Raw genomic sequence first — 19,630 nt, forward strand, 5'->3', positions numbered from 1 at the left:
AGAGAATTCCTTTGAGTATGTTAAATTTATTTCATCTTCATGAAGTACCTTAACTTCTCTCTCTCCCACAGATTTGCTTTCTTTTAAGATAAACAGTCACGAAACGGAAGGGTAGGAGAGTCATTATGCTCAGTTCATTGAGAGGTGTCCCAAGTACAAAAGCACCCAGGTCTCCCACCCAGTTGTTCACTGTGTGGTTCAGCACAATCCTGTGAATTTGCCATGTGGATAAACGCATGGACTTTTGTTGGTGGTTTGTTTGTTTGTTTTTTGTGGCTGTTTTGATTTTTTGTTTGTTCCCTTCCTTGTAATTATGTATCACTAGGAGCTTTTTAGGATACTCACTTATGAAAGTGACTGCCAAAGAAGCAGAAAACCCATGAATTAGGATAGTGAGAGAGGACCTCTTGGGGGATTCTAGTTGACTAGTATGTTTCTGTCTTTTTTGTTTGTTTGTTCAGGGTTTGGTTTTGTTTTAATTTTATTTATCAAACAAAAATAATACAAACTTTTTTATTTCCTGGAATATAATTAATATTTTAATTGCCTTTATAGCTTGTTCTCTGCTGAAATAAGAGAATCGATACTGGTTCATCTCTAAGTATCCCTTGCATCATTCTTAGGGTTTCTGATAAGTGTATTATGACTCAATATTTCTGAGCTGTAGATGCCAGCCAGCTACTTTGTAAGACTACAGTTGACATCCTTGATTCACTTTTTGAGTCTTATCAACATGGGAAAGCTGTGAAACAGAACAGATGGTGCATCTGAACTGGGCTTTTACTAGTTTCCCAGGTGGAGGTTGCTGGGTCACAATGGAGATTCAGTTCAGGTTTGGCTGGGCTGATCACAGGTTGCAGCCATGTGCTGCCTGTCCTGTCCCACTGCTGAAGGAGATTGTTTATGTCTCTAATCTGTTTGTGGAACTGCTCGTGCGAGTGCTTCCTAATCTATTTCAGGCAAAATGAATCTGATTAGCTGAGAATTTAAACTTGTGAGTTAACCTGGCTCATTCTGACTGAAGGAGATTAGTGATGCTTATGTACGTGGATATGCCAGGAGATCTGGTTGGATGCAGTGATAAGCAGGCTGGGAGTGGGAGGCTGAGCTATGCCTCAGTAAACCCCTATGCGTGTCTGTCTACGCTCCTTTCTGAAAGTATCTTTGAATAGCTTATTTCAATGTGTCAGGAAGTCTACTTTGAAAGCAAAATAAATCCTTGAGCAGAGTATGTGTGCTGAGGAGCTTGATGGCTGCTTGCTTTCTGGGAGCTGCTAGTCCTTACCTATTCTAAATTTGTTTTCAATGGGTGCTCTGTTGCGGTTGTATGTCTAAATTCAGTGAGCTAGGATTTCCCTGTGATGCTTGTTTTAGTCCTTTTATATCTCTGACTGTAAAAAGTTCAGCTAATACTTCAGTTTCAACACAAGGGAAAAGACAAGCTAAATGATCTTTTAAAAATGCCTGTTAAAAAACTGCTGTCAGATTTTTCAAGTTGATTTGAATAAGTCCTGCTAGAAAATCTGCTGAAGCTTTCTTTTATTCTTCCAAGAGATGTCACCAAGTTCTGTTGCATAACTAGGAGAATTTCTGTGTAAGCTCATGCTTTCTTGATGTCGGTGACGTGATTTCTACCAAGTCAACCATTTGTTCTTGATGGATGGTGCCTCATACTTGGTTTTGAGGTATAAGTTGTGGGGCATTCATCATCCCATCTCAGTTCCTTCACCAGTGAAAAAAAAAATCTAGCGATGCCCAGCCTGCTGTCCTACTGCTCTTGTAATGTGAGCCTTTTCCAGATGCTATGACACCTTGTATCCCCAGCACACAGACTCAAAAATTAAGGGATGAAAGACTTTAGTTGTTCAGTCTGTAAAAGATTACTTTGGGCCAGAAATTACAAAAAACCTACATTAACCGATGCTTTTAAAACAGTCAATTCCTCAACAGAAAAATCAACATTTGGTGCAGGAGCTACTGCAGAGTACAGCCATGATCCTGAAACATTTGATGCCCCCAGTGTCAAAGTAGTCATTTCATGCATTGGAATGAGATACAAGAAACATCTAAAAGAGCTGGGGGCTTTTCACAACAGTGCTCATTCATGAAGAGGAGATCTCTTGGAAACAAATACTTGATCTCACTAGTATCAGAGTAAAAAGTGGAGATCTGTGGACCTTGTTGGTGCCATTATCCCAAATGAAGTGCAGTACCTTTGAGAATAGCAGTATCAGATGTCTCAATTAAAAAGTGAAAACTGGAAGATGTATAAAGCTTTAAAAGAAGATGCATGTTAATCTCACTAATTGGAACAGTAAGGTTTTTTAGATTACCAGTTAAACTGCTATCTCCTGGAGCGTTAGCTTGGTACAAGGATTTGGAGGTTAACACCAGTGATTAACATATCTTCTGCTTTTACTGTTCCAATTTTATTAGCCTTTGGAAAGAACCAAGAGGTTAAGTTATTTCTGGTAGAAATAGGAATAAAAAAAAATTAAAGTATGAAAGTTCTCATTCATTTCTAGAGACTTATGACTCTTGGGTGTGTTAAACAGACTTTCTCATGTAGCAATACTCTCTAGCATAGTTAAATAAGCCTTTCCTACCATTAGTTATGATTTCATTATTTTAATTTGTAGAGACTGTTCACCCAGAAACAATACACTGTGTGAAGGTGCTTTGCCCCACGTGATCCTATTTAGTTTGTTATGGATAAGCTAAAGTAGGAATGGTGAGTGTACTTTGTTTTATGAAACCATAGTAAGGACTTCTGATTAGTAACATGCAGCAAGTAACCTACTGAGAGTGGTAATAGCAGCCACTGTTTTATTTGTTGTCTGAAAGGTATGAAGTAATTTCCTCTGTGAAAGCAGAATTTCCTTATAAGGTGGTAACTGGGATCTAACTTACTGTTCTTGGGAGATCTATAAACTGAGGAAAGAAATAATTGTCCTTTATAAATATTTGGAGAGGTGACACTTGATTTTGGAAGATTTGTAAAGAAGTTGTCTAAGCTTTGCTGTATGATTATGCCTGGGTGTCAGGATGATAAAAATGGAAATCTGGATACATTAGAAAGTACCAAAAACACCATTGGACTATTACGTAATTTAGGTACAAACATTGCTTCTGTTGAGCAAATAGCTGACTCCTATGTCCTGATGACCAAAAAAAGTTATTTCTGAACTTTGGACAGCATGGTATAATTTGTTAATCAGCTTTGTGTTTGAGAACATGAAAGTCCATGTGTAGCTTAAAGAAAAAGTAAGATAGAGCTGAAGGTCATGATAGATTGCTTGAACTTCATATTGCCAGTATCATTTGTATTGTATTCTGTGTTCCTTGTTGGAGGATTGAACCTTTTTAAAAAATTGAGCTCTTTACTGACAGAGCATTACAGTTTGCTTAAAAGCCTTTTTGGTCTGCTTCAGTGAGAATGGCTCTGTTTTCTTGAACAACTTTTCTTTATTTGAAAACAATCAATCAACCCAGAAATGTGCCTTGCCTCTTCAGTACAGCCAGAGTTCTGTTTTCTTTTGTTGGCAGGGCTTGACTTTTCAGGCTCCTTTCTCTCCTGTGTTGTGAGTCCCTGTGGCACATAGGAGTTAAATTATTTTGTCTCACAGACAGTACCATCTCAGCTGCTTTGGGCTTCCACTTGTTGCCAGTTATCTGGCAAGTCTCTCCCTCTGAACATCAACAAGCACTTTACTAGGGCCTTCATCTACCTGCTTCAGAAACATGCTAGTCTCCAAGATCCACATGACAGCTGTGTTACATAGCAGCTGAACTTTCTGAAGCAGTCCCCACCTGATGTAGCAGCAAGGGTAGACACCAGGTGTGGAAGCAGAGTGGTACAATGTGTGTTTGGTCAACAGGCTGATTCTGTTTAGCGCTGCAGCCTGGGCAGGACAGTAATTGCTCTTCACCTACATGAATCTGCACCAACAAGACCTTTGAAAAGTCAGGAATGTTGAAAAGTCAGGAACCTAGCTTGGCCTGCCAGTAAAGGTGTATCAAGGCAATGACATTGAGTCTGCTGCTTCTTTGCAGCTGCCACAGTGTGATGGGTTTACTGTTGCAAAGAAACTGTCCTAGCCCTGCAGGCCTTTCCACAGAGGTATGTGAAAAGTGTCTTCATGCGTTCTAGCTCTGGCATGCCAGCAGTTTGGTGACACTTCGGACAGCAGTCAAGTTAAGATCTGTAGTGCTACCAATGAAATGTGAATTTCATTGAATAGTGTAGCTTTAGGTTTATGGGTAGGTGTTTATTTTGCAGTGGTAATTGGTACCCTAACTGGTACCTGCTCTTTGCTGGAAGCATGTGAGGTCTACAACAGTTCACATCAGTCATTCTTAATCCAGTGCCAGCACCATCATCTATGTTAGTCATAGATGTAGTAGGAAAATGCTGTAAAGCAGAAGCATACAATATTTAGAGTTGATAACAAAATTGCCTTGAGTTGTGCCATGGGAGGTTTGGATTGAATATAAGGAAAAAATTATTTACTGAAAGAGTGGTCAGACATTGGAACTGACTGCCCAGGGAGGTGGTGGAGTTTACCATCCCTGGAAATACTGAAAAAATGTGTAGACGTGACACTCAGGACATGGTTTAATGGTCATTGTGGTGTTGGGTTGATGGTTGGACTGATGATCATAGAGGCCTTTCCAACAGAAAGAGTTCTATGACTTGAAAAAAAGTTTGAATGCCTGCCTGCCATTAATATCGTAGGCTACCTTAAATTCTTACCTACTTTCACCCTCTGGCTGTTCAGGTACAAAATACTACTTTCCTAGTTCCAGAAATAGTGTGGCCAAACAAATTTAGGTTTCCATAGATTGTTAGGCAAATGCCCTACTGCTGAAGCCTTCTGCTTAATTGATTTTCAAAATAAGATTCTCAGAGAGCCATTTTAAGGGCATGAAATCAATAAGGATAATTACAACCATTTCCATTTCTCCAGTGGAGCCTGCTTAAGAGTCTCTTTGGGCCAGGGCCAGACAGGTTGGGCTATCATCTTCCTTCAAATCTGGCAATCTTGCATGCTGTTTGTCAGCAAGTGCCTTGTTGTTCTGCAAGGTCAGATTTTAGATCTATTGCTGGGAAGCTTCCCTGTGACACAGAGAATGTAACACTTGGGAGCCAATGTGTGGTAGCCAGCATTCTGAAGATGTGAGGCTAACAAGGAGGCATTTGTGTTTGTTTTTAATACCATGTGGAGATTGTGATTTTTTTTCTCCCCCCCCCCTTTCTTTTAAGTGAGGCACTGGCAAGGGCAATTTATTTTGGTGTGTCCCAATAGTATGTGATCTTGTTTACTTATGTCTTTCTACTGCTGAGAATGCTGAAAATGCAGATGAACCACTATATTAACAGATTTCAGCAAGTCTGGTAAAATGCTGCCATTCTGTTTCACTTTGTATTTCTTGCTTTTATTAAGAGCAAGAAAGTACAGATCAAAGGCTGCTTATCAGACATTAATGTAAAGGCATTTAATGAGTTCATTGACTATCTCTGGAAAAAATGTATGATTTGGAATTAACTGAAAATTTGGTGTTCACAATGGAGACAATGTTGCCCAGTAGATACTGCCCAGAACCTGGTGGAGTGTACACAACTGAACATCTCACAAGAGATGAATTTGGACTGTGGACAGATAGCCATTCTTAATAAAATATGTATTACTCCTTGTTATTTTAGAGAAAACTCAGGAATAGGGCTGAGCTGTATTTTTCCCCCCACCAAAAAGGTGCAATACAGTAGTGTTAGTATCTTCTGTTGCTTGCATGATGCGTGCTTTCTACCCCAACCCCATTCTCAGCTGCATTTTTTCTTACCTCAGAAATTAATTTTGTAACTCTGCTGAAGTAAGCACAAATATCTTTGTCCATAATACATTAAAGCCTTTTACTCCCAGCAGCTTTAACAGTACTGATAAATTACTTCATTTTTTCCTACCAATTAGGACTACATAACAGATTAATATTATATGTAATTGTACTTCAGGTTTTTTGTAATGGATAGGCAACTGAAAAGCAGAAAACAGAAATTTTTGACAGTAGCCCAGAATAAGCAGTGCCCATTATGAATCTTGAGGTAAAAATGTTGATGATGGCTTGGCAATATTTGGGAGTTTTGTCCTTTTTTGCTTCTCAGTCCTCTCCCGGTGTGCTTAGAATACTACTGTAGAAAGACTAGGAATTTTGAAGTAGTGGGTTTTGTTGTAGTGTGGTCTTTTTTTTGTTTGCTTGTGTTTTTTAAGAGATGACTGTTTAATCTTCATCAGGGTATTCTTTATTTTCACAATAACCTCATAATAGTTGCTAGACTATTAGTCTGATGTAGAAGCCTGCATTAGAACAAAATAAAGGGATTGCCGTCTCATGGCATAACCTGCATTGTTTCTCATTTATTTCATTAGTCATTATTAAGAGGCTTGAAAATACTGTTCTTTGCCTTCAAGTTTCTGGAGAATAAAGGAAGTTGATTATTCTTGGTGATTAGGAGTGTAGTGTAAGAGCTGTTTGAAAATGAAGCATTTATTTTAAACTTTTAAAAATTATCTAAATACAAATGTTCTCAAATAATTGTCACTGTTCGTGTTTCTCAGTTTCCTCAGCTTCAGTCCTGATGTCTTTGTCTCTTTAACCACTTTAACTACCCTTTTAAGGGTAAAGAGTATACTATTTCTATGTCTGTGTTATCATTCCACCTTAGAGGTGTCTGTCTCAAACAGCTCTGAAGTAGGGAAGAGTTTAGTATGTGATGTTTGTTTTCCTGCCTCCCTCTTGCTTAAATGTAGCTAAATGAAGACTAAATTCAACTGAATTAGTTACTATTTGTTTTCAAGGTCTGTTACCCCATTTCAGTTGAAGATAACCTTTTTTGGGTCCGTCTTTTCTGCTCTATGTTCTAAATTGAACATTTGTGTGTGTGTCTGTCACTGCTGTTGTGTGTATCTGCCTGTTTGTGTTGCACTTCTGCAGCATTTGAGTTGGAGATTGAGTCCAAGAAATCGTGCTACTCTTTTGCCAGAAGCTGACACCTACCATCTGGTAAAATTGCAATTCAGTATCAGTAAAACCCATAATCTGAGGAAATGTATCCAAAATTACTTTTATGATTAGTTGACAGGAAAGAAACAGAGAAGTCACTTGGGTCTTATATAAATTGCTTTGAGGTTTTCAGACCTAAGCATCCTAATGGCAGCATTCTTGCTGCCAAATGTTGTTTTGCATTTTGCTTTTTGCTTTCATAATAGTTTGCATTAATAATGAGACGCTCTGCTTGGAAGGTATTTGTGATTTAGCTTTGCAAAGCATCACTGTGCTAGGTAACAGCATGGTGGTTTAATGTATTGTGCTGCAAAGTCTATAGGTTTTCCCACTGGAAATACATCCCAGCCTCAGGGCCATGTTCAGCAGTGTTGTGGATGCTGAAGAAAAATGCATATTAAGGCTGTTTTGGTAATACTGTGGTAACATGTGTGTTAACCCTGATGGTTGTGAAATAAGTCTGAACTGGACCTAGGCCGGTGTTAATCAGCAGTTGGATAACGTTTTGCCTGTATGTCATTGTGGGAGCAGAGAGGTGACAACAAGCAGCTCTTGTTTGTGTGTATTTTCCTGGGGGAGGCAATCAGCTAACAGTGCCTTCATAGCTGTGCAAGTGCTGCATGCTCTGCATTTGTTAAATCTTCCTGTTGAGCAAAGATGGAGCACATTTCTAATGTAAGACTTAGTGTTGATGATTTTACTATGATCCTAGTAAGCTGTTACAGTGAACATTTATCCTGACAGTTAATTCCATTTGGAATTTTCTCATTTCAGCATTCAGTGGTTGCTTCTTGCCCGTAAGATAAAAATCCCTGTCATCTTGATAGTTGTTAAGAAAGCATAGCAGTCGTGTTCTCTTCGCTTAAAATAAGTGTTACTGAATGTTTGGTTTGGACTTCATAGTTATTTCCAGTTCCTTTTGTTGGTACCTATAGCTTAAATTCTGTGTTTTCCATGACACAATAACACCTCAGCATAGCTTAACTGAAGTTTGTTACTAGAAAGCAAGACCAGAAATGTCATCCTTATTTGTCCTTGGGCTCCCTTCCTGTGGATGGAAGATGTTGATCTGCATAAAACTATGCTCAGCAGTTGTTTAGGGCAACTGGAAAGATCCTCGTATGCAGCACTGTTGATGATGATGTAAACTTGACTTTTGTGAGAACTTCTGTTATATGGAATATAGGTGGTCAGGTTTGGGAGACAGGCACATGTAGAAAATGGAACATAGTGCTTAGTGCTGTGGTATTTTGGGACAGTTTGGAAAGGTATCGCAACTGCTACAAATGCACAAAGCTCATTTACTTACCTTTGCAGAGGATGTAGGAGAAGGGCTGATTTTGGATAGCTTTGGAAGGCTATGGGGAAGATTTGCCTTTGCTCGAATTAGAGAAGGTTATGTTTGGCCTCTGACTAGGAAAAGAATGTAAACATCTTGTGACTGAGGCGAAGAAATTGGGCAGAATTTGGTTGGATGTGTTAAAATATTGTTTTGGTTTTTTTGCCTATTGTATGCCTTAATTTTGTGTGTGCCAGTAGAAAGTAACCAATTAAGATGTCACACGTATGCCTTCTGATAGAGTATATAACTTTGCTGTAAAACGTAATAAATGTCTTTGCCTGCTTACATCTTGTCCTGGAAGCTGTGCTCAGGGTGGTCAGACACCTATACAACAACAAATGCTGATCCGCGACAACAACCCTATATTACAACAGGAGGAGCAAATTCCACCTCTAAATTGTCCAAAGGACTCCGTAGTCTGTTGTTGCACCATCAGAAGAGTCTTGATCTTTTTGTTTTTTTAGGTGAATTCTGTATCAGTACGGGTTGGGATGACTTGTACATTTCTAGCCTTTGCTAAGTAGTCACAGTTATCACAGTACATTAGAGTTTGGAAGGGACCTCCAGTGATCACTGAGTCCAGCCCACCTGGCAAAGCAGGAGCACTTGGATAGTCTGCACAGGAATGCATCCAGGTGGGTTTTGAAAATTGCCAGAGAAGGAGACTTCACAACCTCTGGGCAACCTATTCCACTGACCCTCACTGTAAGGAAGTTTCTCCTCAAGTTGAGGTGAAGTCTTCTGTGTTCAAGCTTGAAATTGTCATGCAACAGCATCTTTAAATTTGAAAGTATAATAAACTGGCTGCCAGTTTTGGTAATCTGAGAATTTTTCAGTCCACGTGCTTCTTAACTAATGTAAATTAAGATACTCTGTTTATGTTGCTGTATGTATGATCTCATGTTTACTTTTGGCAAGAAGCTCTTTGTTAGTATGCACAGAAGGCATAGTTTACATGAGACTGAAGTATTAACAGATAGAAACTTGCTGTTCTAAATTGAGCAAACAGATGTGCTTATGCTATGACAGTAGCAGTAGTAGTAATCTAATTTGTGAAAAAAACCCAGGTATTCGTTAATTATGCAAGGTGAGAGGCTTTGATTTAGAGAGGTTAAAATTTTAATACAGGAACTCAATGGTGCAGTTGTCAAAGCAGAAAGGATATGACTATGTAGTAGAAAATTGTGTGCTGTGCTTTTCTTTTGTAGAGGTCCTTTCAGTGAGAAAATGGACACCCCTGTGGAGGCTTGGAAGATTATATGGAGGGGATGCCTGTTTTGTTTTCAGTAATTACTGGAAGTGTGGCACCCTTTAAATAATTCAAAGCTTTTTTTTCTGCTTTCCATTTTCTGAGAAACATGGGAGAAGCCTTTAATTAGTTGCATATGATAGTTAACTTGTCACATTTTACAGTTTAATCCTTTTTCTGTAAGGAGTTGTTAGTGAAAAGACAAACCAGACATCACCTGTATAAGTCATTATTAATATAATTTCTAAAATTAACACGATTATTTATATGAACACAGTAACATCAGTCATAATACTGATCTCCTGTGTATTGTTGCATCCTGTGATACCTTTCAAGGAACTGAAGTGATTCTTATTCTGAATTTTACCAATTCAGTTGTCTTGGTGAAAATACAACAATGCTAAATAAAATAAGGAGGAACTTTTGTGCTTTTTCTGTTGGTCTTGGCTTTCAGGGAGTTAAGAGGTATGATCAGGATTCTTGATAAACATGAGCTCCCTATGTCTTCAAAGCTGCTGTGCTGGTGTTGTTAACTTGTCAGTCAGTATATAGCTTTGAGGAAAAGGACTTCAAATTTTATTATTTTTATAACAGTAAAAACATATCTTGTGTAATACTTCACTAATTATGATGTTTTTACTGGTTTTGAAACAAGGAAAATGCAGACTTTTTTAAACACCTCAAATATAAGAATTTAGCTCTTTAATTACTTGCAGATATATGTTTATAGAAAAAAAAACACCTAGTGGTTTCCTCTCTTTCCATTATTTGTTGGTGCTTTAATTTTGTCATTAGATCTCTATTAATACATTTTTAGAGCATTATTCTTTTGTCTAGATGGTTAAAAGCTGCTACCTTCAACTCCAGTTCTCCACCCTTTCCTATAAGTTTTTCTGCTTATGTGTTTTCTGTTTTAGCTGTAATACATCCAGGTTATGTGTTTGTATGTGCATGAGTCCCACAGGTGGTTACTGCTCACATGAATAGGGTGATCCATGTGTGCTCTCCCTGTTCACAGCAAGGAAACGTTACATCTTCTGCATCTTTTCTCTCCTGTGTTGTGTGAACCTGATGTTAAATGTGCACAAGTGGAGATCATGTAGAAACAGTATAGAAAACAAATTTAAAGAGAAGAAACGATAGATCCATAAATAAGAAATCTTGCACAGTAACAGGACAAAGAGCTACTGAATAGAAAATCTTATCTTTAATTCAGCAGTTTTAATGTGGGTCTGGACATCTGCAGATGGAACTCTATGTGTTAATGTAGCTGATGTCAGATGATTGCAATCTGAGTGTTGGACTCTTGTTTTCTTAGTGATATAAAATACTGTAATCTATTGTGCTGGTTTGGCTCTGGCTGGGAGCCAGGTGCCCACCAAAGCTGCTCTATCACTTCCTGTCTGAGGTGGACAGAGGAGGAGGAAAATACAAGAAAAGCACAGGAGTCAAGATAGAAGGCCAAGCAAAGTCTGCATTTGGAAACGAGCAAACAAAGATGTTACTCTCTCACTCCCTTCAGCAGATGATGTTTGGTCACTCCTAGGAAGCAGGGCTTCAATAAGTATAGTGGTTGCTCCAGAGGACAAACGTCATCAACAAATGTCCCCGTGCTTCCTTCTTTCTTCACTTAGCTTATACATCTGAGCTGATGTCATGTGGCATGGCATACCACTTTGGTCAGTGTGGGTTAGCCAGCCTGGCTGTGTCCCTTTCTGAGATCTTTCCCACCCCTCAGCAGACTCCTGGGGCAGAGGAATGTTGGAAAAGGACAGCCTGGGTGCCCCCTTCAGCAGTAGCCAAAACGCTGGTGTGTTACCAACACCCAGCTTACAGCACTGCAAAACATAGTGCTACAACAGTGCTCTGGGGAGAATCAACTCTAGCTCAGCCAAACTAAATAAATCTCTGTAATTAGACAAGATCATACATCTTTATCATCATCTAAAGAATAAGTATGTTGACTGCTTTTAGCTCAAGTGATTTCTTCTCAGCTTTTGCTCCTGAAGGTCTATTAATTTTCTCTACCTCTGCTGTTTTCTCATCATGCCACTCAGTTTAAGTATTGCTAAGTACATGTAAATTTCCTAAATCATTTCCTAAACTAATTTTTGTATTGTCATTCTCTGGTGGCTTATATGTACTATTTCATTTTTTTAACCCTATATTAAATACTTCACTTGTGTCTACAGTGGATAGGGTTGTGATAGGTCCTTCATATCCCTTTGTCTTTCCAGCTCAGAGTTAAAAGAATGGCTTTCTTTTTAATGGCTTCTGTGTGTTTGTCCTCATAACTTATTGCAAGGAACGTTGCTTTCTCATGCTTTTACTACCCACTTATGAGCTACTCTCTCTCATCTAAATCACTTTCTGCAGGGAATGGATCAGAGTGGAGCGAACTGTCAGGTCCTGTAAAGTAGCACTGCAGAATAAAAGGAATTGGTAGATTGGAAAAGAATTGGTAGATTGGGATTATAGAAGGAGCTGTGTTAAGAGGCAGTCCTGGGAGAGAAAAGGTAGTTTGGATGATGAAAGAGGGAGAGAAAGCATAAGGTCTGTTGAAGTAGGATTATTTGGGTTAATAGAAGCAGGCAAACAGAAAGGAAGATATCTTACAGTGGATCATATGGGGCAGGAAAACGGTTTGGTCTTCGTTCAGAAAAATTTAGGAAAGGAGGACAGGGCACGAGGACTTCATAAAAAGCTTCAGAAGGTAGATATAAAGTTAGGGCCAGATTACAATAGGAAGGGGAATAATTAAAACTGGCCACACAAGAAGATTAGAGGCAGCTGGACTTAATTAAATCTGTGCAGGAAACTTTAATTGTGATATTTTTCTAATAAAGTAATTAATACTAAATCTTATATCTGTGCTGATTTGTTTGACAGAACTAGGTACGTAGTGGAGTCCTTTCATGTAGTCTTGGTTACTTTGACCATTTTGCACTGAATGACAGAGCGTGCATGATAATTTTGATCCAGCTGAAATGTTAACATGTGCTGCTCCACAAGGTATTGGCAGAGTTTAGCTGAGCAGGGGATAGAGCTGGAGCAGAGAATCTTTTTAGCTGCTAATTTGTTCTGGACCTTGGAGCTGTGAATAATGGAGTTGAGCAAGAGATTTGAGATGTGTGTATGTTAGGAAGTAGTAGTTTGTTGTTATTCTACAAGCATGCATGATTTCTCTAATAAGATGCATTGTTAATGATGCATTTTATGTTGGATAGCCTGTAATCAGACCATACATTAAACATTTTCTTTAATAAAGCATTCAAGTTGCTTGCTTGTAGTGTTTTGCATTGTTTAGCTTTCAAGGCCATAAACTTTTTTTTTTTAGTAGGACATGGTCCACAATATTACCAGTGTTAATTGTTGTTTATTTTCACCTGCTGAATGCTGCAATTAATTCTCCATTTTCAAATGGACTTTAACAGGTCTCAGGTGGCTGGCATGTACCAATCCTTGGGGTATTTGCACTTTGGCTGTTAGTGTGGGTTTGAATTAAGAGCACACTTTTAAAGTGTGGTTCCTGATTGTTCACACCTGCTTTGGTAGAATGAGTTAAAGCACAACTGTTCAGAGCACCTTCTGGGTGAAACTGAACCAGAAGGTGTGTCCCAGCTCTGAGGGTCAGCTTACACTGCAAGGGTGAGAGCTGGTCTGGAAATACCCTTTCCCTTCTTCAGAGCCCAAACTCTTTGGGTGCTGAGTTTCATCTTTGCACATCTGCCCCTACTGCACTGCTTGCTAAATGTCAGCCCTAGCTTTAAGTTACTAACATGTCAGTTTCAGTCTTGGAGAAAATGTGCTTAGAAGGGTTTTATCACTCTTTCAGGAGGTAGATTAGGATGTTGAAATTAAATCATAGAAGATCCTTAGCATGAGTGGGGTGTTCCTTTTTATACTTTCTATTTACCTGAATTATAATACAGAATCACAGAAACATTCAGGTTTGAAAAGACCCTTGGGATGACCAAGTCCAATCGATACCCCTATTCTACAAGGTTCACCCTTAAACCATATCCTCAACCATGACATCCAAAGAACCTTTAAACACATCCAGGGTTGATGACTTAACCACCTCCCTGGGCAGCACATTCCAATACCTGACTGCTCTTTCTGTGAAATTTTTTTTCCTAATGTCGAGTCTAAACCTACCCAGTCGCAGCTTGAGGCCATTCCCTCTTGTTTTGTCACTAATCACCTGGGAGAAGAGACCAGCACCACCCTCTCCACCATGTCCTTTCAGGTAGTTGTAGAGAGCAATGAGGTCTCCCCTCAGCTTCCTCTTTTTTGAACTAAACAGCCCCAGCTCCTTCAGTCGCTTTTAATAAGATTTATTCCTCAGGCCCTTCATCAGCCTTGTTGCCTTCCTCTGCACTTGCTCAAGTATCTCAAAATCTTTCTTGTACTGAGGGGCCCAAAACTGAACACAATACTCAAGGTGTGGCCTCATCAGAACTGAGTACAAGGTGACAGTATTACTCAAGTTTAATACATCTCAGTTTTTTTATGGAATTATTTATATTACAAAATCACAGAATGTTAGGGGCTGGAAAGAGCCTTGAAAGATCACCTAGTCCAACCCCCTTGCCAGAGCAGGATCACCTCTAACAGATCACACAGGAATGCATCCAGGAGGGTTTTGAATATCTCCAGAGAGGGAGACTCCACAACCCCCTGGGCAGTCTGTTCCAGTGGTCTGTCACCCTCACAGTGAAAAATATGTTCCTCATATTTCCATGAAACTTCCTATGCCTCAACTTCTCCCCCTTGTCCTGTCACTGAGCATCACTGAGAAGAGCCTGACTCCATCCTCTTGGTACTCTTTTACATATATGTAAACATTAATGAGCTCACACCTTAGTCTCCTTTTCTCCAAGCTAAAGAGACCCAGCTCCTTCAGTCAGTCCTCATAAGGGAGATGTTCCACTCCCCTAATCATTTTTGTGGCTCTATGCTGGACTCTTGCAAGCAGTTCCCTGTCCTTCCTGAGCCGAGGTGCCCAGAACTGGACACAATACTCCAGATGCAGCCTCACCTGGGCAGAGTAGAGGGGGAGGAGAATATGTTAGTCCAGTTGTCTTTGTCCACTGAATCTGTAATCCCAAAAATATTTGTTCTAGGAGTGTCCGTAAACCACATTATGACTGTAAATATTCTCTTTTCACTAATTGTTGTCCTAATCAATATTGGTATGACTTAAGTTAGTAACCAAGTCAGTATAACTCTCTAATTTCAAAGCTTATTCTTTGCAACCTTTTCAGACTCTGCTATGCTTTGTTAAAGCAGCAACCCACACACCTCTGCACCCACCCCATTTTCTTTCTTGTGTCTTTTTCAACAAGTTTGAAGTGATAAAAAAGGAATAGTAAAGCCCAGCAGTATTGGTAAACATTTCCTTATTTACCTTTAGTTGTATGTAAGTACTAGAACAGAGTTAATTCAACAGTCAAGTGAAGTGGTTGTCCCCACTCAACACACGAGTTGTGTAACTCAAGGAGTTTTCTCCGTAGTTTTCTCAGCGTTGCTTGTCTTTTCATACAGGTGTTTTTGTGTTACTGTTGTCCTGAGTTATTTTTATAATATATCTTCTGTGCAAATTCAATGGATAGAGCTAAAGAATTCTGTTTAAACAGCATTTGATCTTCAACATACATGGGGGATGTATTCATCAACTCTGTAGTTGTGGTTACGTAAGTTCAGGAACTTCCATTTTCCTTAGGGATTCCTTGTATTTTGTTGTTCACTGACTGGCTACAAGTGTTAAACTTACCAGGGGAGTTCCCAAGCTAGACTTGTTGGCCAAGTTTAACTGAGTTTTGCATGTTTATGCAAAGGGTTGCCACTACACTGTTTTGGTGTCAGTGTAAAAAAATCTCTGCTTTCTGAGGTGGGTAGGAAAACAGCAGCTTTCCTGTGTGGATCTGCTCAGGTTTAGCTGACTCGTTATTTTGGGCTCTGAGAGTATAAATGGAGCTGACCCTGTAATAGCTGAAAACATGGCATTTTAGTTCTCTGGTAGTTGATTTGTAAATATACTTCTTCCTCCACAATAATCCTGTCTTACATACGGAAATGATTATATCTTGTGTATTAGCTGACAGTAGTTAATTCTGAAAGCAGAAGGCAGCATTGATGTTTTGGATCTCTCAGATAATGTACATCCATTGGTTCCTTAGAGATTGCATATAGCTGATGCCTGATGAAGCGTTGCTTGTAATTAAATTTTAATAGTGCATTGTAGAAACCAAGTTGAGATGATTCATGGAAATAGAGTACAATTGAAATCACTTATGGCTGAGGGTAGCTTTGTGAATAGACCATCAGTAGAAAACTGCAGGAATAATTAAAAATACATAATAGTAGTAGTACTGTATGTTATTTTTAATTTTTTAATTGGCTAGAATTTCATTTGAATATATTGAATAACAACACTAATTTTTGTCACTTAAGCATTTAGCAGTCATGCATTTTATTACCTATTTCAATGCTGACCTTTCATGTTGGTTGATTATGGATACAAATTGAAGTGATCAGGCTGACAGATCTGTAATTACTGGCTCCTCCTTCTGGCCCTTCTTGTGGATGGGCATCACGTTGGCCAGCTTCCAGTCATCTGGGACCTCTCCAGTGAGCCAGGAGTGTTGAAAAATGATGGACAGCACCTTGGCCAGCTCATCTGCCAGCTCTCTCAGCACCCTAGGATGGATCCCATCCGGTCCCATGGATTTCTGGGGATCCAAGTGGCTGAGCAGGTCTCTTAACTACTTCCTCCTGGATTACAGGGAACTATGCTGCTCCCTGACTCCATCTGCCAGCTCAGGAGGCCAGTTGTCTGGAAGACAACCTATCTTGCTATTAAAAATTGAGACAGAGAAGGTGTTGAGTACTTCTGCCTTTCCCTCCTCTTTAGTTACCATATTCCCCTCCATGTCCACTAAGGAGCAGAGGTTGTCCTTGCCCCTCCTTTTGCCATTAATATATTTATAAAAGCATTTCTTGTCCTTCACAGCAGAGGCCACTCTAAGCTTTCGTATCTCTAATTTTTTTCCTACATGACTTAGCAACATCCCCAAACATTTCATGGGTTACTTCTCCTTCCTTCCAAAGATGATACACACCTCTTTTTTTCCTCTTAATTCACTCAGAGGCTCATTGCCCATCCAGGTTGGCTGTCTGCCCCGGCAGCTCATCTTCCGGCGCATTGGCACAGCCTGTTCCTGCACCTTCAAGATTTCTTTCTTGAAGTAGGTCCAGCCCTCCTGGACCCCTTTGTTTTTAAGGGCTGTTTCCCAAGGTACCTTCTGAGTTAGTTCCTTGAGTAACCTGAAGTCCACCCTCTGGAAGTCCAGAGTGGAGGTTTTGTTGCTGCCCCTCTTAGCTTGACTGCATATTGAAAACTCAATTATTTCATGGTCGCTGGACCCCAGACAGCCTCCAACCACCACATCTCCCACCAGCCCTTCTCTGTTTGCAAAAAGAAGGTCAAGCAAAGCCTTACCCCTAGTAGGCTCACACAGCAGCTGTGATAAGAACTATCCTCCATACTAAGAACCTTCTAGACTGCCTCCTCTCTGCTGTGTTAAGTTCCCAGCAAATATCTGGCAGGTTAAAGTCTTTCCTAAGAACAAGGTCTGGTGATCTTGATCAGCCTCTAGCTGCCTATGAAATAATTCATCAACCTCTTCATCCTAGTTGGGTGGTCTATGACAGACTCCAACCAGGATCTCAGCCTTGTTGGCCTTCCCTCCAATTGTCACCCAGGCACTCAATTTGATCATCCCTAATTTCTAGTTCCATGGCATCTAGGGCCTCCCTGATGTACAGGGCCACCTCTCCACCCCTTCTCCCTCACCTGTCTCTCCTGAAGAGCCTGCAGCTTTCAATTAGCTACATCACTCACCCTCCTCTTTTTTTTTTTTTTTTTTTTTTTTTTTTTTTTTTTTTTTTTTAAGGGAAGAAGTCCTGATGTGGCGGGCAGGCTGTTTTGCTTTAGGTAACACCTCAGATGGTGTGTCTTCTGCCTTGTTTTGGAAGGGCAGCTGGGAAGGTGAGGGGACCCGTGACGGTTTTCTTTGCCTCCCCTAACAGGGACCTGTATCTATTTCCTGCTACATCTTGGGTCATCTCCCTCTGGTAGGGGAGCCTGCAGAGTCTGATTCCTCAAATCCAAATCCCTTTCACATTCTCTTACAGTCCTAAGTCTAGCAACTTCTTCCTTCAGTTCAGCCACTACATCAAGCAGATAATCGAGCTGCTCCCGCCTCATGCAGGTGTTATGTACATTGTTCTCCATTTCAGGGGCCGGGCTCCAGCACTGTGTGCAGCCAGTTGCCTGGACACCTGCCTGCTTAAGTTCGACCTCGGTCTGGCTTGACACAGATCTTTTGAAAACAGCTTTGCGGGGAGTTACCACCATCCCTGGCCCTGCCCACGGGACCTGACTGGGGAACACTTGCGGAACGAGCCCACGTCACTGGGCACCTCCCTCCCGCTAGTGAAAGCGCCGCGGCTGCAGCAGCCCCCTCCCACGCCACGCCGGCCTCTCGGGAGAGAAATAACTGGCTCGGGGGGTGGGGGACGTGCCGCTCCGGAAGGCAAGCTGCCTCGGTGCGGTGCAGTTACAGATCTGCCCTGTCTCGTCTGCCTGGGATTTAAATGTGCCGCTGCAGCAAGTCTCCGCCCATGCTGCGCCGGCCTCTCGGGAGAGAATTAACTGGTTCCGGGGGGTGGCGGACGTGCCGTTCTGCAAGCTGAGCTGCCCCGGTGCTGCCCCGGTCCTGCCTCGGTGGGCTGTAGTTGGTGCTAATGCTGTTGATACTGAAAAAAATATGTGGTTAACTTCTAAGCTTCATTCATGAAAATTCCAAGAGTCATTTGTGGTAGAAGCTAAAATGCTTGGTTGCAAAGATATAAATAATCTTGTTTGGTGATTTTGATTGCTGACTGTTACTTGAATTTTTGAAAGCATTAAATAATGTATCTTGTCTTTTGTGAGAAAAAAGGTCCACGTTTTTCTGTGTACTGTAGGCTTCCTTCTTCTATTGGAGCTTTTCCAGAAGCTCCTTGCTCATCTATGCAGGTCTTTTGCCTCCCCTGCTTGATTTCTTACTCATGGGCATGGACTGAGCTTAAGGGAGGTGCTTAAATAAGTAATCAGCTTTCTTCTGCCCCTCTGTCTTCTAGAACCCTGACCTGTTGGATTCTTCCAAGTAGGTCTCTGAAGAAGCCAAAGTTGGCTTTCCTGAAAGCTAGGAGAGCCTGAGAGGAGAGGTTTGGACAATTGTCTTTCTGTGCTGAAGTACTTGTGGCAATTTGTATCCTAACTGCTCTTATTCCAAGCATGACTCAGCAGTCATGCTCCTTTTCAGTACTGTACTGCTGTGCTTTCTGAATCTGCCTCTCACAGTAGCCCACTGAGTGTATGGTGTGGTTTATGGACACCTGAGACCAGTGTTTCTGAGCATGATGATAGAGCTATTTTCTCTTCGTACATGCTTTCACCTGTAACCTTGTCAATCTGAGTACATGTTGAGGTCGTGTCTGACTTCACCCACTCAACACAAAACTTGAATCAAGGTGAGCTGCAGTCATGATGTGCCAGCCTCAAAGGCCGTATAGCTGGAAATCTGAGTGTTCTATCCCCCTGTTCTCTTATGTTGCTTGCATGCACAGGGGTAGCAAAATCAGAGAATCATATAGTGGCTTAGGTTAGAAGGGATCTTAGAGATCATCTGCTCCAACCTCCATGGCATGGACAGGGCCTCCTCTTCAAGTAGACTGGGCTGCTCAAGGCTGAATACCATCTGTCTTTGAACACCCCCAGGGAGGAGGCATTTGTAACCTCCCTTGACAGCCTATTGTGGAGTCCCACCACCCTCATACTGAAGAACTTCTTCCTAAGATGCAGTCTAACCCTGCTCTCCCTCAGCTTAAAATGGTTCCCTCTTGTCCTATTCCTCGATGCTTATGAAAAC

General features: G+C 40.7%; 1 protein-coding gene across 2 annotated transcripts in view; it reads left to right on the plus strand.

The window, feature by feature from the left end:
• Positions 1 to 19,630, plus strand: part of FBXW7 (F-box and WD repeat domain containing 7) — a 181,735-nt gene that overhangs the window by 58,465 nt on the left and 103,640 nt on the right. The window lies entirely within an intron of this gene.

Source organism: Melanerpes formicivorus, unplaced genomic scaffold (genome assembly GCF_026170545.1).
Source record: "Melanerpes formicivorus ecotype bairdi unplaced genomic scaffold, bMelFor1.0.p_v2 SCAF_4, whole genome shotgun sequence".
NCBI lineage: Eukaryota > Metazoa > Chordata > Aves > Piciformes > Picidae > Melanerpes > Melanerpes formicivorus.